Here is a 27,309-nt window from a genome sequence, read left to right as displayed (position 1 = left end):
AATTACACAACCACGCTAAACACCTAAAAAAAACAGGCCACAGACTGCTGACGCAGTCCTATTGCACAGTGATTCTCCAAATCGCTTCGGAAGTACAAGTGATCAATGATCCGTCGCTGCGATTTGCAAATACACGTGCGACCTACGAATAGATCACGCGATCTGGCGACAGATCGCGTGATTGTGGGTGTTTCGAGGGTGGGGCACTGAACCTACACTGCCTTCGATCCAGGAATTTAAGAATATCGTGTATGATGACTACGAATTGTATTGCGTTAGGTCGGTGAATTTCAAATAGGCGTTGGCTTTATTGATCCAGTGAGCGTCGTGTCGAACGAAAGACAGTGTCACGTGCTCTAGTAAGTACTAGAGCAGCACTGCGGAAGGCAAGTATTGCGTCATTCAGGGACTGACTCATAGCAATCAAGTGCATCTCCCGTGACTAGCTAGCGCCAAGGGCAGACATATGTCAGTGCTGCAAACATACGCAGCCGCGGCGCGTGTCGACAAAACACTGTCGCGGACGAAATGAAAGCACAGCTCAATAGTCACGAGACAACCGGCGGCGTCGCTTATTCTGCTTCTGACGGCCGCTGTTTGTTTATCTGCATACTATTTCATACGCTGGAGCCAGAACAAGTTCACAATATCACCAAATAACCAGTACGTGTTGTGGGGAGTGGCTGCCCTGCAACCGGGAGAGGCTCGTTGCTGTCTACGTACTTGTATTAGATAAACGGGGGAATGCCGTGTTTACGTCAGTGAGTTGAAGTGACTATATAACTGTGTCCTACATTGTGGTCTACGAATGTGTTAATTTACAAGGGAGAAGTGCTGTTGATACAGAACCGCATAAGCTGTTCCACGATTAGTGTTCTTCTGCAACTGAGAGTAACGGCATACAGTTTCGCTCCGCGGAAGTGCTGTTACGTATTCTGGAAGATCTTGAGAGTGTCGTTGTAGCGTCTAATACAGGTAACAATAAAAGTGCTACAGGTCGGTATGTTCAAAAAGTGTGCGAAAACTGTGCTGTTATGTACTATGTTTACTGTTAATGCCTGAATTTGACGATGCTTGTTGCCTCCTTCTTTGCTTCCAAGCCGTCAGCCTTGGCGACAACTGTTATTACCTCTATGACTTCCTATTTTGTGCTAATAATTCTTATCTGTATACATAATACATACAACATACTTCTAATGTACCTTCACAAACTTCACTCTGTCTATGCCACTACGAATTTTCTTCTTACTTTTTCCTCGCAGTGTAATATTCATTTCTGAAAATATCCTGACCAAAGTCTTACTGAAATGCCTCATCTTTCGGTAATATTTTTTCCATATTGCTTTACTCTGCTGTTGTTTTCCGTGTCTGTTGGTTCTGTATTTTATCTTTCTAGTGCAAAATGTTTTATCTATTAATTTCTGAAGCAACAAAAAATTTTTAAAATTTTTTATGTGTCATAATACGTTACTCTGGTTCTTTAACCTTTCCTCTGTGTAGCACGTTTTTATTTCAGGCTTCTGGATGCCTTTGCAGATGTGCCAGTAACTTGTCACTTTTTCCGATAATCTGTTTTTGTATAATTATTTCCTCACACGTCCATTCTACCACATTTGCCCCCTTGTTACCTCGTAATCTTTTCATCTTTAGAAGTCTTTTACATCAGTATGAGTGAAATTCAGCATTTTATATACTGTTAGTTTTGTCTGCTACCGCATTTCTTTGCACCAGCCATTTATTGTAATGTTGGTCTTACCAGTGGTTGTTTAAGCATATAGCCCATTAACTTCTTCCATGATATGATCAAAATTCAGCACTAGCTTCTAATCATCGCTATTATTTTTGATGCCTCTTAATTTCATGTTTTATCTTTCTGTATAATACATAACATTCTGCAGCGCCAACTTTCGAATAATTCATTCTGCAGAACCAAATTTCGAATAATTTGACTGGCTTTCCCTGCAATCGATCCTTCACTTGCTTAAAACGCTATGTTCTACTTGTACGGTCTCCCCATTAGGCCCCCCTTTGTTCCATGTAAATACTTGATGACAACGCTCATTATTTGAAGAAAGCTTTGTCCAAACTCAGTCTTCATATATTCTGTGCATAAACTTTGTGATGTAGACTTGCTTCTTAGAAAGTAATTCCACTCTTCTGTTTCGTCTTCACACATGTCGCATGCTGTTTTCTATTCTTCGTTGTTTTATCCTCAATAATTTTTTGGGAATTTTCTTATTTGTAGACTCAAATTAAAATTTCCACGTTTATTTAGAGTGTTATTTTTTTTTTTTTGGGCAAAAAGTGCTATGTATTCTGTGCTCCTTTAGTTGGCATCTGTTTCCCTTGTACTTTATCCCTATTCTAATACTTTTAGTACATCATATTCTTCTCTACAGCGTTATTCATATGTTAAAGAGCAGTAGTGGCTGACAGTATTCCAGTCTTAATCCTTTTTCAACAACGAATTTGCCTTTAATGCTTACCTGCTTCACCATTGGCGTCCGCAAGGTGTTGTGGGGGCAGTGCCAAGAGGGGGCACTTTCGCCTCCCTCTTGGAAACTGGAGTACAGAGTTTTCATTTATTAAAGAATTATCACATTCTTGTAGAAGTGAGTGGATAACAATATCTGAGGTATAATAAGTTTTTGTGTTACCTATACAGTTTATTCCTTGTGGCATAACACGTCTTGAAGATGACAACTGACCGACTCATTTATATTTAAAAAAAATTACAATGTTACAATGTGTCCTTCTCTCCTCTCCACCCCTGCATAAATTTTTGCAAATGTCTGTGCACTTCACAAGCAAGTTAGGGAGGATTTTCTCGATGTAAATATTAATTTGAGTAGTACAGTCCTTAATACGCACGTCTTGTTCAAAGTAATATGGCCTACCCTTGCTCTCATGAGTGAGTCGAGTAGTATACATGTGAATAATTATGGAAAGAGACATGCATTTTAACATGTTATTTTAGCCACTTGAAAATTTTCATTATGCGATGAGAAATAGAGCGCGAGAGTCTTATTAATGTTAGTACAAACAACTGTGAATCTTTGGATACAGACAGAATTTAACAAGTTAAATAAATACAGGAAGCGAGAAACGTTGTTGTACTCGGGTGCTTTAGGATTTGAGAAGTTGTTGACATCAGAAAGCAATCTTTCGTCACAGGTAAGAAACTTGCTGCCAAGTATTTCTAAACTGTATAGTTCTCAGACTCTTCAGGAAATGAAATGTGTGTTGTGCAATGTGAAACTGTAATGTTTTGTAGGTAAATTTTCAGCAGGTGACAGCTTGTGGATAAGTCTAGAATAGGGCGAGTGGCTTATGCGTTTCGTGGAGGAATGTTGTCAACCCTTCCCTTAAGGTATGTTGGGAGCAAAAGGTGTCAGCTGTTTGTGTTAAGCAGCCAATGACAAAGCAGCAGGCAGACGACCAGTTTAGAAGTAATACATACAGGAGAAAGGGTGAAGCATTGCTACAAACAAGGATTATAAATTAAATTGCTCCTTGTTTGAATCGCAGCTACTTGAACTGCGCTAATATCTGCAAACCAAGGACAGCATCGCAACACTTGATGTATTCGAAAAGGCTGTGAAATAGTTGGTTGTTTTGGGGAAGGAGACCAGACAGCGTGGTCATCGGTCTCATCGGATTAGGGAAGGATGGGGAAGAAAGTCGGCTGTGCCCTTTCAGAGGAACCATCCCGGCATTTGCCTGGAATGATTTAGGGAAATCACGGAAAACCTAAATCAGGATGGCCGGACGCGGGATTGAACCGTCGTCCTCCCGAATGCGAGTCCAGTGTCTAACCACTGCGCCACCTCGCTGGTGTGAAATAGTTCTCTGCTATGTGTTGGTATGGAATCGATCTGTGCGAGCACACTTAGAAAGTGGATCAATGTCTTTTAATTAAATTAAATGGAAGGTGGTAGGTGGATCAATGTTTCTAATTAAATCGTGGGAGGAGGTGCGTGGAGCAATGTTCATTAATATACCGAAAGTGCGACTCTGTTATGAATAAACATGGATCTTCTTGCCTTCCCTCATGATTTTTAATTAAAAAACATTCATCTGCTTGCCAAGTATGCTCGCGCAGTTCGATTGAGTATCCATTTCACTACCACATTCGGTACATTTTCATGTCCCTGCAATTAATCCGAGATATATACTAACGTCAGCCCACTTTAGATTAGTTCATAATCACAAAATGTCTCGTTGTGTGCGTGGACGTTCTTCGCAGCAGCTGTTAAAAATCTGTTACTGTTGGTTAACCGTCTTGATCTGACTTCAACACCAATAACCACAGACGATGCTTCATAAATAAAAGCGACTGGGCTAATTCCTTATAATTAAACTGCAGTCACCACAAGACGTATAAACAATAGTAACAAACTATTTCTCTCGAAAGTCACTAGGAAACAACACAATGATTTAAATTTCGGCGCCACATATGCACTGCCTCTGTTACTGCCTACCCGAAACTGACGCGTTGCCAACCTATGAGCAATAGATAAGCACCACCATGGCTGCCGCTTAACCTGACCTTGTAGCCCAGCGTCAACGAACAAAGACGTCTCTTACGTCGCCTCGGAGATAACATTACATTGTCAAAGTTCTTCGACAGATCTTTGATAAATACTGTTACCAAGCTCTAAGTTTTATATAAAAAAATAGCTGTGAAACACGGCATTACTCGGGTATTTATTCATTCCAGAAGAACTTTGACAATGTAATGTTATCTACGAGGCTACGTAAGAGAAGTCTTTCTTCGTTGATGCTGGGCTAAAGATCAGGGCAAGCTGCAGCCACTGTGGTGCTTATCTATTGTTCATAGGTTGGCAACGCGTTTGTTTCGCGTAGCCACTAAGAGAGGCAATGTATTTGTAGCGCCGAAATTTAAATCATTGTGTTGTTTCCTAGTGAGCTTCGAGAGAAATATTTTCATTAATCCATCTCCTCCTTCGCCCCTCATTCCGTCCATCTCCTCATTACCCCTCTCTCTGTCTACCTCCACCCTCCCGTTCTCTATTCCTCACCCCCTTTTCACTATCACTCCTGTGGGAGGTAGGTCGTTTTTACCTGCACAGTATTCCTTTCCAGACTTTAAGCAATATTTGTACCACATTTGGTTGAAATAGATACAGGCGCTTACAAGGGAACCTCCCCATCGCACCCCCCTCAGATTTAGTTATAAGTTGGCATAGTGGATAGGCCTTGAAAAACGGAACACAGATCAATCGAGAAAACAGGAAGAAGTTGCGTGAAACTATGAAAAAAATAAGCAAAATACACAAACTGAATAGTCCATGCGCAACATAGGCAACATCAAGGACAGTGTGAGCTAAGGAGCGCCGTGGTCCCGTGGTTAGCGTGAGCGGCTGCGGAACGAGAGGTCCGTGGTTCAAGTCCTCCCTCGAGTGAAAAGTTTACTTTCGCAAAGTTATGATCTGTCCGTTCGTTCATTGACGTCTCTATTCACTGTAATAAGTTTAGTGTCTGTGTTTTGCGACCGCACCGCAAACCCGTGCGATTAGTAGACGAAAGGACGTGCCTCTCCAATGGCAACTGAAAAAATTTGATCGCAAGGTCATAGGTCAACCGATTCTTCCACAGCAAAACACGTCTGATATATTCCATACGACAGTGGTGACGGCATGTGCGTCACATGACAGGAATATGTTGTTAACCCACCTAACTTGTACACTTGGCGAATGGGTAAAAAGATTCTTTTACCTTGCCCGATTTAGGTTTTCTTGTGGACGTGATAATCACTCCCAAAAAAGTGATGAAAACATAACGGACGGACAGATAATAATTGTCTGAAAATAAAAAATTAAACTTTTCACTCAAGGGAAGACTTGAACCAAGGACCTGTCGTTCCGCAGCTGCTCACGCTAACCACGGGACCACGGCTCTCCTGAGCTCACACACTCCTTGATGTTGCTTATCTTGCGCATGGACTACTCAGTTTGTATATTTTGCTTATTTTTTTTCATAGTTCCATACAACTTCTTCCTGTTTTCTCGATTGATTTGTGTTCCGTTTTTCAAGGCCTCTCGACTGTGCCAACTTATAACTAAATCTGAGGGGGGTGCTATGGGGAGGTTCCCTTGTTAGTAGATGTTGAACACATGTTTATATGACGTGTACCGCACGCATGTGTGTGTTTCTCTGCTGTATTAAACCATATGACTCTAGAGGGGATGTTAAATTTGTCTGTGGTATTCCGCTGTGTGGTCTGATCTTAGGTCCCAAAATAGATTGATAAAATTATTGGCTCTCTAAAGTACTCATTCCGTACTGGTATCTGGTTGACACGCGGAAATGCGCAAGACAAATTGTACTTGATACTTTTAAAAGTATTCCATGTCAATCAAATAAAAGAAATAAAATCAAAGCTCGTTTTTGAACATTTTTACGTCAACCCTTCACGTACACAGCCTCGTTCTTAGCAGCAATCGGGAATCTTATTCCCGCAATGTCTTTATATAAATAATAATAGATAATGTACCTAACAAATTTGGTTGAAATTGCTGAAGTGCTTTTGAGTTATGCTTCAATGTCACCGGTGGTCGTAAAACCCACTGTGCTTCTTTCCATCTATTTAGTAACCATAAACCCCCGATTTTTTAGAGGATCGACCTTCCATGTATAAACCAAGTTTCGAGCTTGTAATTACTTTACAAATGAGTTAACGTGTCAAGTACTTTTTGTTAAGCATGTAAGCGAGAAAAAATTTGGAAATGGTTATCACTTTAATTAAAGATTGTGGAAGTCGTGAAGTGCTCTCCTCATCAAATGCTTGGATAAATATATCCATGGTTTATTTTCGAGCGAATCGTTACGTTTCGTTTTCACCGCCACAACCCCTTCGAGAGTAGATTATTCTTTCCGGGTCGCAAGGGATCAGTTCGGTTTAAAGCGGTTCAGTAGTTGAGATGTTGAACATAGATACATACATACATTTTTATAAGATGCAGAGATATCATAAAAGTACTATAGTACACTGCCAAAGATTTTTTATAACGCCTTCGGTAAAATATTTGACAAAGAGCTTTTACAGTATAATACGAACCAAAGGGTTACTGATAAAATTGGTCAGTCAGATAGCGGTGTGGAATGCAGCACAGACGATGTGCAAACAGTGAACTTCAAGCGGGCCTGGTATCTGTGTAAGATTCAGACATATATTAAAACTCTGTCACTCCACTATTTCTATTAGCAACATATGCTGTATTTTCACATAACAAGCAAGCAGGACTGCAGTGAATAACACAGCATTCGGTTAATAAATAATAAGTGTGATGTATAGTTTGTTTAGTAAGATAACGAGACCGTATTTTCTGAAATAACATTTCAGTTTACATGGTTACTTTAAACTTGTGATACAAAAAGGGATGATTACTTTTTTATAACAAAATTGATCTCTCAGCTTCGTACCACCTATGACTCAATTAGTATGAATTGCAATTCAGCGCCCACGTCGTACACATCTACAGAAATAAAAGTGAAAACATCCTGAATACTTCCTGTAACTTAAATCTCTAGATGCGAAAATCGGATACGTGGGGGAATATGTTCGTTTTGGTACCGTTCTAATTTTCGACCTCTTCTTAGACTTCACGTTCAACTCGCGTTATCGTGCCATATTAAAACTTGGAAGCAGGCAATTCTTTCAATGTCTTTTTGTGAAATATCAGAAAAGTGATGTTTCACGTACCCCCAATCGTCCCACCATCAACGGAGACAGGCGTTCTTGTCTCCATTGCGTTTTTCAAATCAACACGGACAACACACTCATGTATGACCGTCCAATTCTTTCACCCTTTTGTAATATCTTTCTTAGGAGCCAAGAATCCTAAATTGTTCTAGGAGCGTTGAGCGAACGTGAATTTCGTGAACACGAATACCTGATTAGTCAGTATCAGCGAGTTGACGCAGCATTTAGCGCTAAGAAAACTACAGAAAAAGTGTTGTACAGGGCGCACTATTTTCTGTTATGTTGTTGATAGTTTCTAGAACTTTGTGTCTTGTAGCTAGAATAAGAAGGGTAACCGTTTAAAATTCAAAGCTACCAGTATTAATGATAAACATATATTGACTGTATTTACAAGTTCTCCATACGTGAAATCATCTGTTGAGCGCATTAAAGTCCATGTGTTGACTTGAAACTTCCTGGAAGATGAAAACTGTGCACCAAACCTTTGCACTTGGCCCTGAAAGGCAAAGGTCCCAGGTTCGCGTCTCGGTGTGGAACATAGTTGTAACCTGCCAGCAATTTTCAGATCAGCGCACATTCCACTAGGATTTGCTAAATTGTTGCGGCTGTTGGTAAGCACACTGTGTTTGTGTTCTCATAGCGCAAAAATATTTCCATTGTGAAAATACAGAAGAAAACAACATTGTGTTTTATTTCTGACCTGACAAATACCTAAACCAGTTACTTCGTTTAATAAAGCTTTTATCGATGTTTCTGAATCTCAACTTTCCGATATTTTCTTTCTAAGCTTCCGTAAGTAATTGTGTAGTTGGTACATTTGCAACGTGCTGTATCCAAAAAATCTGTAGGCATCTTTCAACTTCGTCTCGTATCATATATACGGAGGCTGTCAGTTATTAATCCCGACACTCTTTTTAATAATTTTCTGTGTTAGTTGAGTGATTACGCGTCAAAAGTACACAAAATCGTGCGGTTCAGTAGAAAGACAGCTCTTAAACAGGTATGCGTCCTTATGTGAATGTCAGATGTTAATAAACAAATATTGTGAAAATAAATAATTCGAGCAATGGGGCAATGAAACTTCATTCTTAATTATTTGGACAAGTATGAGCATCATATGAGTTCTCTGGTAGAAGCGCGGGTTGTATGCGTAATAATACGGCCTGTTTCTCCTTGTCTTCTCATTATTTTCCCTCGTCTCGCCGCGTGGTCTACAAGGCCGCAGTGTGAAGGATCACAGCCAGAGATATTGCTAGTTTGCTGAATATCCCAGACAGTAAGTTTGGGTGTAACACAAGGAGGTCGCAGGCGGATAGCAATGTAAAATACGACCTTCAAAAAGGAATCCAAGGAAGGATTAATCTTAATTCTCGATTAAGAGCAAATAAAACTACAAAGCAGCGGTTGCAAACATGTTATAAGCAAGTTAATCACCTGTATGAAGGGTTATCAAAGAAGAACGTTGTGACGTAAGAGTGCCAAGAAAAAGTCATACGTGAGCTAAGATAACCAGGCAAAGGGCTCCAGTTCAGAAGGAGCCATGTCAACCAACGCAGGAGTACAGGGGTGTTGTTAATATTTGCTGATGAGAGCAAATGCAAACTTTCCTTAAAGACAGGAGAACTATGGTGTGACTATAGCCACGTGGCGAGAACCAAGATACACATTTGCAATCAAGCATTGGGATACAGGACAGTATTTCATCGTGTGGTGCGTGAGAGATTGTTTTATTAACGGCGCATCAAACAAGGAGAGCTTTGTCACAACATACTGACGCCAAATATGCACAGGAGTGTAGAAAAGTTGGGAATTAGATCTACATACAAATTTGTCAAAGACAGCTACATGAAACAAACAATTTCTTGTAAATTAGTGGCTTTTGTCCCCATTACGGAGACATCATCTCAATCGGCAGTCCTTAATCCATAGATATTATGGGACGATCTTGGTAGCAAGTTATAGCTTTAACCAGCTCGAAAGAATACCTGTAAAAGAAGTTAATGAAAGGATACGAACCAACAGAGGGCGATTTCACCGCAAAAGTCGTTGGTAACATACAAGAGCGTTTGAAAGCGCCAATAAAGCAGAAGGGATATCACATGTATTTAATTCAAGTGTTACTCCTGTATTCAAGAACAATTACTGTAATCGAAGATTGAAGACACTATAATGTTGGGCTGTGAAATAGTGAAATGTTCAAAAATGGTTCAAATGGCTCTGAGCACTGTCGTCATTAGTCCCCTAGGACTTAGAACTACTTAAACCTAAGTAACCTAAGGACATCACACACATCCATGCCAGAGGCAGGATTCGAACCTGCGACCGTAGCGGTCACGCGGTTCAAGACTGAAGCGCTTACAACCGCACGTCCACACCGGCCGGCTAGTGAAATGTTATTTCAGAAAATACGGTCTCGTTATCTTACTAAACAAACTATACATCACACTTTTTATTTATTAAGCGAATGCTGTGTTATTCACTGCAGTCCTGCTTGCTTGTTATGTGAAAATACAGCATATGTTGCTAATAGAAATAGTGGAGTGACAGAGTTTTAATATATGTATGAATCTTACACAGATACCAGGCCCGCTTGAAGTTCACTGTTTGCACATCGTCTGTGCTGCATTCCACACCGCTATCTGACTGACCAATTTTATCAGTAACCCTTTGGTTCGTATTATACTGTAAAAGCTCTTTGTCAAATATTTTACCGAAGGCGTTATAAAAAATCTTTGGCAGTGTACTATAGTACTTTTATGATATCTCTGCATCTTATAAAAATGTATGTATGTATGTATGTTTGGTTCAGTACAAATATCTACGCAGCTTTTCCGTGCACTGAATGGAAAGATATCTGCGAAGAAAAGATCGTTGACAGTCTTCCGTGTGCCATTACGTTTCCAAATCGCCGGTGGTGTACAAAACGTGTTACCAGTCAATGATTCTTAGACGAAAGAAAAAGAAATGTCAATAACAGTGCTTGTTCATGAGTTGCGTATACAGATGCAGCAGCCACTGTTTGATGTCACCAGTAAAGGCGTGGTTAATGTTACAGTCTGGAGTCGCAAGGACTAAAAGTAGGAATAACATCCCACAACGTGAAATCCGCTACCAGTATCGCTAGACTCATTCATAGTCGGCCCCAGCTAGCTGATTTATTCGACCTTGCCCTTGCCCTTCCCCTTCCCCCTGCCTCACCACAGTGCCCTCCCCACTTCCCGACTCCGATGTTGGCCGGACGCCAACTTTGCCACTGCAGCGATCGCGCTAACTGTTTATGGTTAGCTCGTACCAGTGATCTGTGCTCTACCGAGTGGATGCACGCCCGGGGGTAAAAGGAAATTTTGTGAGAACTAAAAATAGAAATTTATTCAGATTACGCATTAGTCATGTCTGTAACTATTTGTGAAATGTAACATCTGCGATCACTATTTCTTTAGTCCGATATTTATAATTTCGTCATCGTTGTCAGACGTTAGACATTAGCAGCCGGAAGAAAGTTAGTTTTGGAGTTTACCATGAATTTAATGTTTTAGCGATGTGCATCCACAAAGTTTCTGCGTATTTCTCATTTCGTCCGCAGCTCGTGGTCGTGCGGTAGCGTTCTCGCTTCCCACGCCCGGGTTCCCGGGTTCGATTCCCGGCGGGGTCAGGGATTTTCTCTGCCTCGTGATGACTGGGTGTTGTGTGATGTCCTTAGGTTAGTTAGGTTTAAGTAGTCCTAAGTTCTAGGGGACTGATGACCATAGATGTTAAGTCCCATAGGGCTCAGAGCCATTTGAACCATTTCTCATTTCGTCTACACACTTTCTATTACATCGACGTCTCGTGCTTCTGTTGCTGTTGTTGTTGTTGTTGTCGTCGTCGTTGTTGTCGTCGTTGTTGTCGTCGTCGTCGTCGTTGTTGTTGTTTCCGTCGTCTTCTGCCCGGAGACTAACCTGATGGAGTTTTCCACATTAGTCTATTCCAGAGATCGGCAACAGGCGGACCGCGAAAGGTCGAACCTCGGACCGCCAAATCTTCTTAAATACAGTCCGACGTCCAACTAAGTATCCTGGCGCCTCGTTCGCACTAGACTAGCAATTTAGTCGAGTACTGAATAACTAAACGTGTCTTGAAAATAAAAATTTAGTCGAGTAGATGAGCAAATCATTTAGTCGAGTCGATCCATTTCATTCTATTTTTCTCGGCGAGTAGCGCCTCCCACCACGCGTCTCTGCTCACTCGTTCATTTGTTAAAGAAGTCCGAACCTGTCGTTTTAGTCAAAGAGACCGCAGTGGGCGGTCGGTCTCTACTTCGTTTCGTCAATCGCACGCAGGCCGCAGAGCAATTATTCATTTGTTTTACAATGTGTGCTGGACACTTAGTAACCACCAAAAACCATTTTCAGATTCTGAAATAATGAAAGAATGTATGTTGGAAGTAGCCTCGGCACTTTTCCAAGAGAAAAACGATGTTGTCGCTGCAATTCAAAGTATTCCAATGTCGGCAAGAAGTAATACAAGAACGGAAATTTTAGCTACTGATAATAAAAGCACTCTGCTTCAACTTTTGGAAAACCCTCTATGCTACTCTATTGCACTTGACGAATCATGTGACATTGTTGATGATAAACAAATATCTATTTTCGTGAGATTTTTCGACAATGAAAATAAGATATTCAGGGAAGAATTGCTCGCAACATTGCCTTTGAAAGGTAACACTCGAGGAGAAGATTTAGTCAAAGCTATTGACGAATTTATTAATAATTCCAACATTCGTTATGATAAAATAGTGTCGCTTTCAACTGACGGCGCCCCAGCGATGATTGGCAAAGAAAAAGGTGTAGTAAAGAAAGTCAGGGATCAGAATCCAGGACTTATATCGTTTCCGTGTATAATTCATCAGGCTGCCCTTTGTGGAAAAGTCAGTGCTACACTGAAAGAAGTAATGGACAGCTTGGTGCAGTTGATTAATTTTATGAGATCTCATTCTTCTCTTCAACACCGAAAGTTCAAGAAGTTTCTTTCAGAATGTGATGCAGCGTATTCTGACTTATTGCAATAGAACAATGTTCGTTGGTTAAGTAAAGCTCAAGTTGTTGAACGTTTCTGGGTAACAGAGGAAGAAGTAACCTCCTCCTTGCAAATCTTGGATCGCAGGAAGCAAAGAAACGCCGAGAGTTCATAACGAACGAGCGCAATATGCTTGCTGTGGCTTTTCTGAAGGATATTCTGAAATATTTAAATGCGCTCAACATAGAGTTACAAGGGAATGGGAAATTAATATGTGATATGATACAAAGCGTGTCTGCTTTTCGTCGTAAGCTGGATATTTTTGAAAAAGATATTGCAAGGCACGAATTTTATTCATTTCCTAACAGTTGTTGAGTATAAAAAAGAGAACTCTGAAGAAGACATTGCAGTGTTTGTAAGATTTCTGCCCGATCTAAGGGACTAATTTGCCACAAGATTTCAAGACTCTGCAGAAATTGGAAAGCTGTCTCAATTCCTAAAATTTCCTTATGAAGTTTATGCATCGGCAGAATGGACTGATGTGGCAGCTAAGTTGGTTCAAATGGCTTTGAGCACTATGGGACTCAACTGCTGAGGTCATTAGTCCCCTAGAACTTAGAACTAGTTAAACCTAACTAACCTAAGGACATCACAAACATCCATGCCCGAGGCAGGATTCGAACCTGCGACCGTAGCGGTCTTGCGGTTCCAGACTGCAGCGCCTTTAACCGCACGGCCACTTCGGCCGGCGCAGCTAAGTTGTTCAGCGTTTCAAAGTCTTCACTTCAAGTGGAGATAATCGACTTGCAAGAATATTTCTTTCCAAATGTATAAAACTGTATCCACTGAAGAATTTTTGGGTAAACATGTTTCAGAAAAATACGAAAATTGTAAGAAAGTAGCCATCAATCTGGCCACTATGTTTGGTTCGACACATATATGCGAATCGTCGTTCTCGAAAATCAATTTTTCGAAGAACACATATACCTCGAAGACATACTTCGCATTTGCTGCACCCCTCGTACACTGAATTTTAAAAAACTGGCTCAAGACCGTCGATGTAATTTCTCACATTGAATATATTACAATATTATCTGAGAACTACTTGTTTTACTTGGTTTACCCTTTTTTGGAAACTAACTCGACTTGAAAACAAAAAAAAAAAACAGTACCTTTTAATTATTAGTTTTTTATGGACTTCCTTAACAATTTTACATCGAATCCGGACCCCACTACTTGCCGACCCCTGGTCTATCCTGTAGAAACGTCATCTCCGAATACCTACAACAGTACGCTTAACGTATTCATTCTTTGGTTCCTTTTTCTACCTCCACGTTTCTCTGTCACCAAATTAACGATTCCTTGATGCCCTAGAATGGATCCTATCAACCGTTCTCTTCTAGTCAAGCTCTGCTATAAATATCTTTTTTTTTCGATTAGATTCAGTACCTCCACACTAGTTACTCTACCAACCCATCTAATCTCCAGCGTTCTTCTGTAGCGCCACACTTCAAAATCTTGTTCTGTTCTTCTTTTGAGTGTTTATACCCCACGTTTCACTTCAGTACAAGACCTCGAATCAGGTGAACAAATGGTGACAATTATTGAACTATACGAAAAAAAGTAAATTAGTTACAAACTACGGCGTGCAATCACTTTATATTCAACATGTAAACGTCATCACATATATTCGAATTCAGATAATGACATGTCCTATATGCCTACCATCATTGACGATGATGTGGCGCAGATGAACAGTGAAATTCTGCATGACCCGCTGAAGTGTCGGAACATCGATGTTGTAGATGACCTCCTGAATGGCCGTTTTCAGCTCAGGAATGGTTTTGGGGTTATTGCTGTACACCTTGTCCTTAATGTAGCCGCAGAAAAATGAGTCGTAAGTGTTCAGATCCGGAGAATATGGCGACCAATCGAGGCCCATGCCAATGGCCTCTGGGGACCTCAGAGCCTCAAGGACATCAAACACTGTCCTGCTTCGATGGGGTCAAGCTCCGTCTTGCATGGACCACATCTTGTCGAAATCAGAATCACTTTGGATAATGGGGATGAAATCATCTTCCAAAATCTTCAAATGGCTCTAAGCACTATGGGACTTAACATCTGAGGTCATCAGTTCCCTAGACTTAGAACTACTTAAACCTAACTAACCTAAGGACATCACACAACACCTAATCATCACGAGGCGCTTCGTCGCTAAACCAAATACTAATTCCCATCATGCCCCGCGGCCAGCAGTGCTGTTTGAACGTCCTAAGGCAAACCGTTCAGAAGTTATGACGATTTTATTTCATATAGTTCAATAATTGTCACCTTCTGTCAGAAAATTCTTTCTTTACTATATTTTTGTAATTGTCTAGACTGCAAATGACATACAATCTTAAAATTTGATAACTACTTTTCGGATGTTCATACAACCATCTCCAGATCAGATCAGACATGATAAACTATTACGTCAGCGTACACAATATGGATGGATGGTATCGTCTGCATAAACTGATACCAGCTCACGTAAGAGACTTCAGTAAAATTTTGGCTATACCAACATGGTAAAAGGCTGGTCCTAAACCATGCTTAATAAAATGTCAGTCAAGTATAAAATTTGAACATTAGCGTTACAAAACGTAACTTATTAAAACCAAGCAAGTAAGCTACCATGTTGCTCAAGCTTGTCTGACCTTTTAGAAGCTATAACAAGACTACCAACTGACTGTAAACTTGCTGTTTGAAACGCACGAAATTTGTTTTGAAAATTATTTTGCTTACCAAAAGACCTACTAGAACATTTGTTCTTCTGTTCATGTCCTTAGGAAGCGCTTGTCATTAACAACTTCTACTGTCATTTATTTTCCTGATTTTCGGAATCGAGAATTAAATGCCTGCATTTTTCGCCAACACTCAGACACCAAAATTCGAGGAAAATTGCATTTTCGTAAACTCTATAAAGACACCACAGTGAAGATCGATTTCGTTAAAACCCAGAAGACAAGATTTGGGCGAAACGTTGGTCCCGAGTTTTCATTATCAGAAGATGTCTGAAAAATAGCGATTCATTTGCAACGATTTAAATCTGTCAGTAAACCTTCTGCTGTGGTAACACTAAAGACATGAGCGAGGATCTGGATGAAATTGAATCTTGACGTATTGTCATATACATTGGTCAACACCAAACCGAATCTGAAAAGGATTCTCAGAAACAAGGAGAATCAACCGTCTCATTGACCAATTATTAATTGATCAACAACGACTCAGCAACACGTAAGCTGTTTTTTTATAACATTAACTGATATTATCTTGTTTTTTTTTTTTAAGTAGGAGAATTAATTTGTACGCTAGCATATGAAGGCAATCGTTTGCAACTTTTGAATACGCTGCCTAGCAAAAATGGTTGAAGCACACAGATGACATGATAGGATATCAGTGTAACTTAGAACATGTACATACCGTCGATAGTTATGTAAATGATTATAGAGTTGCAATTCACTACCGTAATATATATAACGGCCACCAGAGTGGATTAGCGTCGTTTCTGTCTAGCGTTACCAACCCTGGTTTGCGATATAAGGCGGTGTAACGGCGTCAGACGTCGAGCGGTGACTGTGAAGGACACGGAGGTACCGCATATTCGTGCGACACCATTATCGGCAGCTGTCAGTGTTTGAGTGGAGGCTCATCGTGGAACTTCATTTGAGCGACTGGTCGAATTGTGCAGTATGCTATTATGGCAGTAGCCCGATATTGGATTGGCCTGCAAACTTTGGCGTGTGTGTGTGCGGGGGAGGGGGGGGGGGGGGGGGAAATGCTTATTTTTCAAGATTCCAGTCGACCAAGTTTGACCATATGAATGGAGAATCGCGGTGTTGTGCATCAAACACATCGTAACCCCTTTCACATCTGCGGGTGCCATCCGAGAGCAAGTAATGGTATCCCTGCAACTTTCTGTGTCGTCAGCGCCATTCCACGAAGACTGTCAGGAGCCGAACTAGAAAATTACCGTCCGATTTTAAGGCGACGTCTGGAGGGGTGCAGTGGGCGGGAACCATGGAGTGCTGGTGAATGGCGTCGCATTGTGTTCAGCGAATAATTGCGATCCATCTTAAGCAAATCAGCGCAAGCATCCAGGCCAGAGAGCGTGCAAGTCACACTGATAAGTGTGCTGACACTGCCAAGTTTTTCGTAAATTTGTCCCTTTTTTGGAATCGCAGAACAATGTCACATACTCTTTAACCCTTCACGTGCAATTTCATTTCTTTTTCTCCTTTCAGATGCTTCGCTTTTTTTTTGTCAGGCAGCGTATTTCTTTTGTAAAATAATAGTCACAGTAGTTGTAGGTTTGGTCAGACAACGAAACCGTCAAAGGTGCGAGAATTGGAAGCTTTTCTGCAATATATAGTTTTCATGCACTTGATTTTTTAGCGCTGATCTAGATACAAGTCGTCATGATTTGGCACATGTATTTCAGATGATGTCATTTTACAACTGAGACTGTTCTATTGTCCGCCCGAAAGTGGTTGTTTCTGGTGAACTGACATACTGCTATTGTGCAAATGGTGATCTTTTCAAAAAGTTATTTTTTCCGGTCTACAGTCAGTTAGGTGGTAAGCTATGTTTGAATCTTAGCTTCATCTATTCTTGTCTCCCGGCAGTGTTGTGTGAAGATTGAGAAACGATTTTCTTAACCTGAATCCACAATTGCAGCTCCAATGCCTTGTCGGTCACAGATCCTAGAAATATGCGGTCCCTAAGCAGCCGGACAAAAAACGAGTTTTGCCACGAGCTCACTGGCGCCACCGAAACACAAGATAAAATACTTTCCGATACTTGCCATATGCATCTGTTACTCCGGATGTTCCAGATTGCTTAAGGGGATCAAAGCAAAATGAACGGTTTCAAAACAAATTTAAAAACTAATACTTTAAAAAGCTTGAGTACTTAACTTAATCAGCATATCGAGGGGTGCTGAGAACGTTGAATTCTGTTTGAATTTCGGTTAAGGTTCACTCACACTTTGTGTTCTGCAAAATACTCCGTTGACATTCAGCAGGTCAATAAATACCTACTCTCGTATCCGAAGATTCCGCACTAATGACCTCGATGTCGTCGGGATGTTAAACCCCAAGTTTCTTCGTATCAAGAGCTTTGTCAGCTTGCACTAAGGCATCGCTTTGTCCCTCTTTCTGTCCCTCGCTATCTGTACCATTTAGTTTTAGCTGCTTTATTTCATTCCATGGATAAAACTTTGTTCTCTTAATTGGATATTTTGGATCTCTCTTAAATTTTTTCCCAGAAAGTTCTTTTTAAGAGGCTGTTATGTCTAATTAGGTAACCAGTTAATATAGTTCTTCTTCTCTGTGTCATATTTACAAAAGCCGATTTAATTTGATTTCCTGTAGTATTTATTCATTGGCTTTTCTTTCAGTCCCGGATACATTTGTGGCTACTACTCAGATCCACATCTTTAATGCTTCAGATTTTTCCTTTCCTGTTTTCGCGGAGTCCATACTTCACATTTACTGCTTAAAATGCTCCAAATAAATATCGTGATAAATTCATTTCTTGTTTCTGTAGTGTTCTCGATATCTTGGGACTGGGTGGTTAGATTATTAAGCGTTCAGCCTGGAATGGAATCAATGTTTTTAATTTCTGTAAATGGTTTCCAACAATTAAAATAAAGTCCTCCCGGATCTTCAACACCTGTCGTCGCTGTATGATGACAGGAAGCGAACGCCGTCTCGGATCTGATGGAGCTCTGGATCTTGGCTAACCCTCAAGAAGACCTCGCTCAAAATCGGGTGATGAGACTTGTATCGAGGCCAAACGTGTAAAACACTGCGGCAGGTATCCTGAAACTTAGACCACAATTACTACCTTCGTCCAGGAAGTGACAATGGGCTTTTTAAGCTTCAAATGAGCAGTTAAATTTTTTTATTGGCCCATTTTAGCTCTCATGGGCGTGGCCCATGCCCTAAGATCAACTACTTAGTCCCACGATGAATATAAATATCGCAGAACAACCATCAAATCCATAAACGCAGGCAAAACAGAGTCAAGCGTTAGCATCAAGATTCTTATAACTTAAACCTAAGACTGATCAATCGCACGATTACTATATTCAAACAGAATAAGGTAACAGGGGTTCGCAACAAGACTTCTAAAACTTACTGCCTTAAATTTAATACTGGCCAAGCTCAACGACTACTACATTCAAGCAATAAGCTACTTCACCCAGACGCGCCATATTCCCACAGGCTCACAACCGCAATCCAATAGCGTAACCTTAACGGGGCGTAGCTAAGCAAGCGAGGCCGAACATTGGCCAGGCTGTAACCGTGCGGACATTTAAGGCGCTGCGCAGAATGATGTTAAATAAGCCCGCGCGACCGCACCCAGCTCATCAGTTGCGGTCAAGCACTGTTACTTAAAATTTACTAACTGCGATGGAGCACCTCTTTACTAATATACAAAAGCGAAGCGCGCTATTTCAAGAACACACTCCGTAATACAACCACTCCCAAAGGCGACGTACACACTTTATAAAAAAAAGTCTGGAGCCAGTTCAAAAAAACAATACGATGAAGGCCCTTACCATACAACGTTCTGCAATGCCAGGACACTGTGACCACGCAACGCAGCACACGGACCACTCAACTTTCCACAGTTCACGCTTCAGTTTTTTTGAAAACACACTGTACCCAAAGCGACAGACCACATGTACCTCCCCCTCCTGGGTTACAACAATAGAAACAACCAGATACGGACCATCCAGAATCACCATAGCCAAGAATAGTATCACTGCTGAGTAACGATTCTTTCCGTCAGCCTACTACGACTGTCCATGAGCTAACACTCCGTTGAAAGTAATGAAACGTTTGCTATCGATGTTGCCGCCGGAGGCAATCTGTACAACATTTCACAACGGCCTCTCCGCACGACAAGAGGGCGAGGAGAATCGAACGCAGCACCTAGGAACGGTAGCAGCTACTCCGTAACTTTCGTTTCCACCACTTTACTAAGGTGGACAGGCTTTTGTAGTTCTCCTTAGCAACAAGAAGGTTATCAAACACAGCGAGCGAGGTGGCGCAATGGTTAGCACACTGGACTCGCATTCTGGAGGACGACAGCTCAATCCCGTGTCCGGCCATCCTGATTTAGGTTTTCTGTTTTTTCCCTAAATTGCTTCCGGCAAATGACGGGATGGTTCCTTTTAAAGGGCACAGCCGACTTCCTTCCCCAATCCTATGAGACAGATGACCTAGCAAACAGATGACCTCGCAGTTTGGTCTCCTCGCCCAAATCAGCCCAACCCTTATCAAACACAGCTGTTGTCGGAACCATTCCCAGCAATAACTCAGAACAGCCCCACTACAAACCAAGACAAGAAAATCAAGACGTCACACACAGTTGAGGACTAACGCTAACAATTCGGTCGTTAACGGAACTTTAATATGATAGAAGACACCAGCAAGTAGCTAAAGAACCAACGTTGTTGTCTTAGCCAGTTCTCGCAGTTAATCATCGTGGGGATACCACGCAGCTTGTTATCGTCAGCGTGGTTTATTGGCGTTGTCTTCTTAAGGTAGAAATTGACCTTCGTCTGTGCGAATGCTCACAGTTTGCCCGAACTCTTATCGGAATCATCACCTTAGCGTGCGCGGGTAGTGACTCGATGGGCAAATGCCTATTAGGTACATTACGTATTTATATTGTGGACAGTTGGGAATGTGGGTCTCACGGGAAGCGTGCAAGGGATAACTCCCTGTGTCCCCGGTGGCTCAGATGGATAGAGCGTCTGCCGTCCCAAAAAAGTGGTTCAAAAAAAGCACTATGGGACTTAACATCTGAGGTCATCAGTCCCCTAGAACTTGGAACAACTTAAACCTAACTAACCTAAGGACATCACACACACCCATGCCCGAGGCAGGATTCGAACCTGCGACCTTAGTAGCAGCGCCGTTCCGTATTGAAGCGCCTAGAAACGCTCGGCCACAGCGGTCGGCTACTGCTTCTTTAATACCCATTTTACTTCTGTTGTCATTTGTCATAGAATTTAGCAAGGAGCATTAGTATTGTATTTATTATCCCAATGTTTGCCCTTAATTGCCTTTTCGATTTATCTATCACCATCATTTTAGTTTTGTTTTTATTTTCAGTTTTTGGTTTTTGAAAACACAGTTCATATTCCTTAAACATCTGCTAAGACTACTATGTCATCAGAAAATCGAATACAATGTAGACGTTAAACATTAACGTTGATCACTTTACTCCAAGGGGGCTCACGCGCCTTTTCTGAGTTCCCGCGTGTTTCACACGGGTACTCGAAGTAATACGGCCTATTCTTCCCTCCAAGGCTGCAGTTTATTACCTGTACCCTTTCCTCCCTGTCTTTGTTCATTCCCTCCGTAGCCTCCTACCCTTCTCTCGCTGTTCTTACTTACGTCGACCGGGCTATCCACCTGGTTTCTAGTAGTTTGTTCCCCTTGCCTCTTCCCTTTCATCCTTCCTTTTTGGTCCCCGTATGGGGATGACTCTCACTTCTAACTTTTCTTTCTTAGAGGAGCCGTTTGGGGAGAAACTCCCTCCCTAGCACCTACGCCCCCTTCTTCCCCTCTAACTTCCAAACCATAGCCCCACCCCCTGCTAGGTCTGCAGCATGTATAACCAGTGCATGTGGTGGGGTTGTTATGTGCCCATTTTGCTGAGCCCCCTAATAACACAGGGGCCACTCTTACGATATCTGAGCTGCTACCTTCCCATGTATACCTAGTATTGGATTCTTGTCATTCTGGGGCAGCAGAGCTCCCAGCAATGGCCGCCATGCCAGATGGCCCTTGCTGTGGCTGAGTGGCGCCCATGGGGATAGCCCTAGACTGGAGTGGATGGTGTCAGGACAGATGCTTTGTGTATGAAATGTATTAAGCTCCAGAAGACTGTCCGTTCATCGAAGGCGGTCTCTTTGGTTGGTGATGGGTTATTTAATGCTGCTTCTTACGATATTCTGATCTTCCATTCCCTGACTACATTCTGGGAAGGATGTCTTGGGGAGAAACACTTTCCCCGCTACCTGGTCTCCTTTAGGACTGATGGGGGTATGTTCATCGCCAACAAGTCATTATTGTTTGTGGAGAATATCTAAGACAAGTTTGGCGAAGTGGAATCCCTCACAAGGGAAACTCCCCATCGCACCCCTTTCAGATTCAGTGGTAAGATGACCCAGTGGATAGCCCATCAAAAACTGAATACAGATCAAGCATGAAAATAGGAAGGTGTACTGACCTGCGAAAAAAGAAGCAAAATAGAAACAGTGAATGGTCCAAACTGAAGATGTGCAACAATGACCGAATGGCAAGAACCGTGGGGTTCTGCTTATGTGGTCAATATGCTGGACTCCAAGGAGGGAGGTCGGTGTTAAAATCTCCCTCGTGTCCCATTTTTTTTTTTTTTCTTCACAAAATTATGAAGTTTCCGTCTGATCATTGACATGTCTGTTCTCCTTCAGTTGTCTTGGCTGTTGTCGTAGCATGCATTGGTTATGAATGAGTGTTGTGGTAAGAATATATTACAATCGCAAGTAACTGTGACGAAAAGTGAGAGCAGGCGAGGTGACACACAGACTTCTTACAGAAACGAAAACATCTAATAGATAGGTATGAACTATTTTACAACAAAGGAATCCAAGAGGCAAACTTCCAAAACGTAACGCAAGACTCATAGCATGTTGTACTTGCGTAGAACAAATAGGATGTACGTAAATCTCACATCTCGCTGTTGTAATCGGACATTACACAACGACATAGACAAATCTGAATACTGCGAACAGACTCGTCAGTGACCGGACAGAGAGTTCATAATTTTGTTGAAAAAATTGCATGAGGGAGATTTGAACATGGAAGCTTTGTAGTCCAACACTGTGACTGCATAACCACGACGCCGCAGGTATTTGAATTAGATCGATATTGCCAAATTGCACGTGGACCGTTCACTGTTTCTAATTTGGTTGTTTTTTCACAGGTCAGTCCACTTTCTTCTTGTTTTCAAGCCTATTCTGAGTTCCGCTTTTGGCGGGCTATCCACTGGATCATCTTACCACTAAATCTGAGGGAGTTGACAGTAATATGCGGTCAGGTTAGCTATTGATCAAAACTTCTTCTGCCGCCCTTGGTGCTAGTGATCGTCTTGGCGACTTCGTGGTGTCCACTACGTCTCACCAGTCTTTGAGTATTGTTCAGGACTAATTTTTCATAGGCACTTCATCCTTCAAGCTGACGAGGAACCCCAGGCCACTCTGAAACAACACGCTGTTTATTCTGTTCCGTGTGTTCATAAAGGTAGTAAGGGCAATTGCACCAATACCGACGCCTTTATTCAGGCGTCTGCAGGAGATACCCTCTTGGAGGCAGTCAAAGTTACTTGTTATTAGTGTGACTTGAAGCTTTATGTCCCACCACCCAAGAGGTGTTTTCGTTGTTTGTGTTTCAGGCACAAGTCTTCTTGCCATACAGTGGACCCTCTGTACGGTAGATATGTACACCCACTCCACGAGGGGAGCCCTTTGTTCCGCCACCCTTGAGTGTCCACAAATGTCTGTTAATTGTCGTGACAATCACCCTCCATGGTCGCCAGATTGGTTCATAAGAAGGAAAAGAATATACAGTAGCACAAGTCCCTTGATTGTTTATCCTACACTGAGCCTCATCAGATGTATGATTGAGTTCACCCTTTGTTTATGACATCTAACTCCACCTGTTACATCGTTCCCTCCCCCCCCTCCTTCTTACCCCTGTCTCACCCCGCTCTCCCCTCCCCCTCCCCTTCTCAAAGCCTCCCTTTCAGGCGCCACTCCCCCCCCCCCCCCCTGCAGATACGTGATCCCCTTCTTTGGCACCTGCCACTGATGGGGTTCCCTCATCGTGCCCCTCCCTGCAGCGTCTCCCAGGTCATAGGTCTGCTGCAATAACTCAGCTGTGGGACCCATAGTCTGTTCGCCCCAAGTTTTCCCACTATCTTTCAGTTCCAGATCTTGCAGAAACCTGTTTCCCCTCCATGCTCTGGCCCCCCTGGTCCTATGAAAGAGAGAAGAAGAAACGTAAGCCACAGGACAAGGCCCCCATGGTGCCCCTGGGGATGCTTCCAACTTAAGTCTGACCTCTTGTTTATGGATGCCACCCAACTAATGGTGAGTGTGGCATGATTGTCTCCAGTCTGTTTGTCTCTTATTTGGATCCCCATTCCATACTTATTCACTGGAACTGTGATGGATATTTCCGTCATCTCCTACAGTTGCAATCCTTTTTCCTTTTACTCAAGATCTTGTGTCAATCTCTAGGAATCTCATTTCACTGATGCTCACTCACCAAAAGTTCATGGATTCTGTGGTTTCCATTGTAACCTCCTCGGCACTTTGAGGGCTTCCAGTGTCATTTGCACTTTTGTCTATACAGTCTTTGTTAGTGCATGAACGCCCTCATACCATAGTGGAAGCAGTGAGTACGTTGAAGACGGGCCATATTCAATATGTACAACAGCCAAGAGGGAATAATAAGAGTGGCCGACAAGAACTAAGTGCTCGTATTAAAAAGGGTGTAAGACAAGGCTGTAGCCTTTCGCCCCTACTGTTCAAACTGTACATCGAAGAAGCAATGATGGAAATGAAAGAAAGGTCCAGAAATGGAATTAAAATTCAAGCCGAAAGGATATCAATGATATGATTCGCTGATGACATTGCTATCTCAAGTGAAAGTGAAGAACAGTTACACGATCTGCTGAATGGAATGAACAGTCCGAGTACAGAGTATGAATTGAGAGTAAATCGAAGAAAAACGAAGGTAATGAGAAGTAGAATAAACGACAACAGCGAGAAACTGAACATCAGGGTAGTCAGGAAGTGATGAAGTTAAGGAATTCTGCCACTTAGGCAGTAAAATAACCAATGACGGAGAGAGCAAGGAGGACATCAAAAGCAGACTAGCAATGCCAAAAACGGCATTCCTGGCCAAGAGAAGTCTACTAATATCAAATATCGGCTTTAATTCGAGGAAGAAACATGGACTACAGACGAGTGTTGAAAATTAGGTGGACTGTTTAGGTAAGAAATGAGGAGGTTCTGCACAGAATCAGAGAGGAAAAGAACATGTGGAAAACACTGATACGGAAAAGGGACAGGATCATAGGACATCTGTTAAGACATGAGGGAATGACTTCCAAGGTGCTAGAGGGAGCTGTAGAGGGCAAAAACTGTAGAGGAAGTCAGAGACAAGAATGCACCCAGCAAATAATTGAGGACGTAGGTTGCAACTCCAACTCCGAGATGAAGAGGTTAGCACAGGAGAGCATTTCGTGGCGGGCCGCACAAACCAGTCAGAAGACTGAGGACAAAAAAAAGTCGCGGGTGATGCATGTGATGGATTTCTTTCTCAGTACTGCGGTCCATCCTGAAACAAAGGTCTACCGTGGCCCTTAGTTCTGTTCCTTGGGTCTTCATTTTGACAAAAATCTTAATTGGTTTCCCCATATCTGCCTTCTGAAGGTTGGCTGTTTTCATGAAATCAATGTCTGCTGCCTTTCCCGCACCTCCTGGGGTGTGGATCATTCTAGCCTTCTCCATCTTTTATCAAGCATTATATCTGTCTCGTCTGGACTGTGGCTTGCGCCTTGCAAACTGTTTCTCTTGGCCGTGGATCATCATCATGGTATCTGTTTAGCCACTGGTCCCTTTTGCACTAGCTCTGTCGATAGTCTTCTGGATAATGCTGGGATCTATTCCCTTTTGGATAGATGGTCCCAGCTCTTGATTTCTTATGCCATCTCTGTCCACTCTACCTTTGCTCACCCCTCCTATTCTATTCTTTTTGGAGCTTCAGGTCGTCACTCACCCTCTGCTCCCTCTTGGGTAGGTTTACTGGGTGTGCTGTGCCTCGATTCTCTCCACCACGATTTCCATCGCTCCTCCTTGCCTCTGTTGGTTGTTCATCACCTAGGTAACTAAGTGGACAATTTCTTTTCATTATAGTTTTACGATCTGTGCTAAACACGTTTTTGTTATATCCTATTGTACAGGGTGAATCGCTGCGCGGGATTAGCCGACCGGTCTAGGGCGCTGCAGTCATGGACTGTGCGGCTGGTCCCGGCGGAGGTTCGAGTCCTCCCTCGGGCATGGGTGTGTGTGTGTGTTTGTCCTTAGGATAATTTAAGTAGTGTTAAGCTTAGGGACTGATGACCTTAGCAATTAAGTCCCATAATATTTCGCACACATTTTTGAACAGGGTGAATCACCAAGATGTGCGCCGCAGATACTGCGGAAATGGAAAGTGCTAGTGATGTGCGGTTTTTACAGAATGGATGGATACTCACGGGCTCGTATTGTTAGCCATAAACAGATTGTTTTAATACATACATGTGCATAAAGCACCTTCTTTAAAGGGAAAAATGCCTGTTGGTATTGACAGACTAAAAACAGAGTAAATTAGAACGTCAGTGGTGTTTGTTGCAGGATTCTAGAGCGAGACTTTTACGAGATATCATATTGTGAAAACTTTCCACACCAACACTTGTTCGTTGCTCGTCGTTGCTGTTGATATGTTAAGTTACAGTATGCTTGTGTGTTCCTTGAGTTCATTGTGACCTGATAGTGGGATAGTCCAAGAAGTAGGTCGTGAGTGGACAACGGGATTTATCAATGTAAAGAGAGTGTAGGAAGAATGCAGTAAGTTTGTGTACGATGTATGTTACAAGATATCTCAATAGACGTCAACGTTCTCGGCAATTATTTATTAACTTCTTCAAATAATTACGTGCAAGTGGTAGTGTAACACCTAGAGAACGTAATTGAAGGAAACAAGTGATGACATAAGAAGGAGAAATTAATTTTCTTGCTGTTGTTGCAGTTGATCCGAACTTTATCTCCCGCGCGAGCGCGAGGAAGCGGCATGAGTCAGGCAAGTGTCCTAATTATTCTTCTTCAGTTCAGGTTCCACCCATATCACATCTCTCGCCATCAAAAGCTGCTTGGAAACGATTATGACAATCGTGTTAACTTCTGTACATGGGCATTAAGGCAGATGTATCATGTATCTTGTTTAGTGTTGACGCTACATTTACCAATCATTGCGAGGTAAAACGCCGAAATACGCGCTATTGGTCTGTTCATAATCCTCGTTGGCTTCGTCAAGTGGAACGTCAGAGTCCATAGAGTGTAAAAATGGGGTGTGGGATAATGAACCATAAGCTCATAGGCTCGTGTTTCATAGACGGAACTCCAAACGAGGAAAAGTATCTCAGCCTCCTAACAGACCATCTTCCAAGGATGCTACAAGACATTTATGTACCAACATGATGGTTCTCCATCCCAAAGTGAACGAAATACTACAGCATTTCTTCGCGAATTATTTCCAAATCATTGGACTGGACGCAGAGGACCTGCACCGTGGCCGGCCCGTACCCTATATATGATGCCTGTAGACATTTTTCTGTGGGGAAAGCTGAAAGACGCTCTCTAAAAGGACATACCAACAACACCCAGTGCAAGGCAACTACGTATTACTGCAGCATGGTTGGACATCTGCGCTGAAATGCTA

At 42.2% G+C, this 27,309-nt stretch overlaps 1 protein-coding gene across 1 annotated transcript in view; it reads left to right on the top strand.

Moving 5' to 3' along the window:
• The first annotated feature begins 484 nt into the window (after positions 1–484).
• Positions 485–27,309, top strand: part of LOC124619310 — an 89,499-nt gene continuing 62,674 nt past the window's right edge. Inside the window, exon 1 of the mRNA XM_047145617.1 lies at positions 485–975. The gene's annotated coding sequence lies outside the window, so the exon portion shown is untranslated. The remainder of the gene's footprint in view (positions 976–27,309) is intronic.

This window comes from Schistocerca americana, chromosome 6, assembly GCF_021461395.2.
Source record: "Schistocerca americana isolate TAMUIC-IGC-003095 chromosome 6, iqSchAmer2.1, whole genome shotgun sequence".
Lineage (NCBI taxonomy): Eukaryota > Metazoa > Arthropoda > Insecta > Orthoptera > Acrididae > Schistocerca > Schistocerca americana.
Note: the sequence above shows the minus strand (reverse complement) of the source record. Positions and strands in the feature narration are given on the sequence as shown.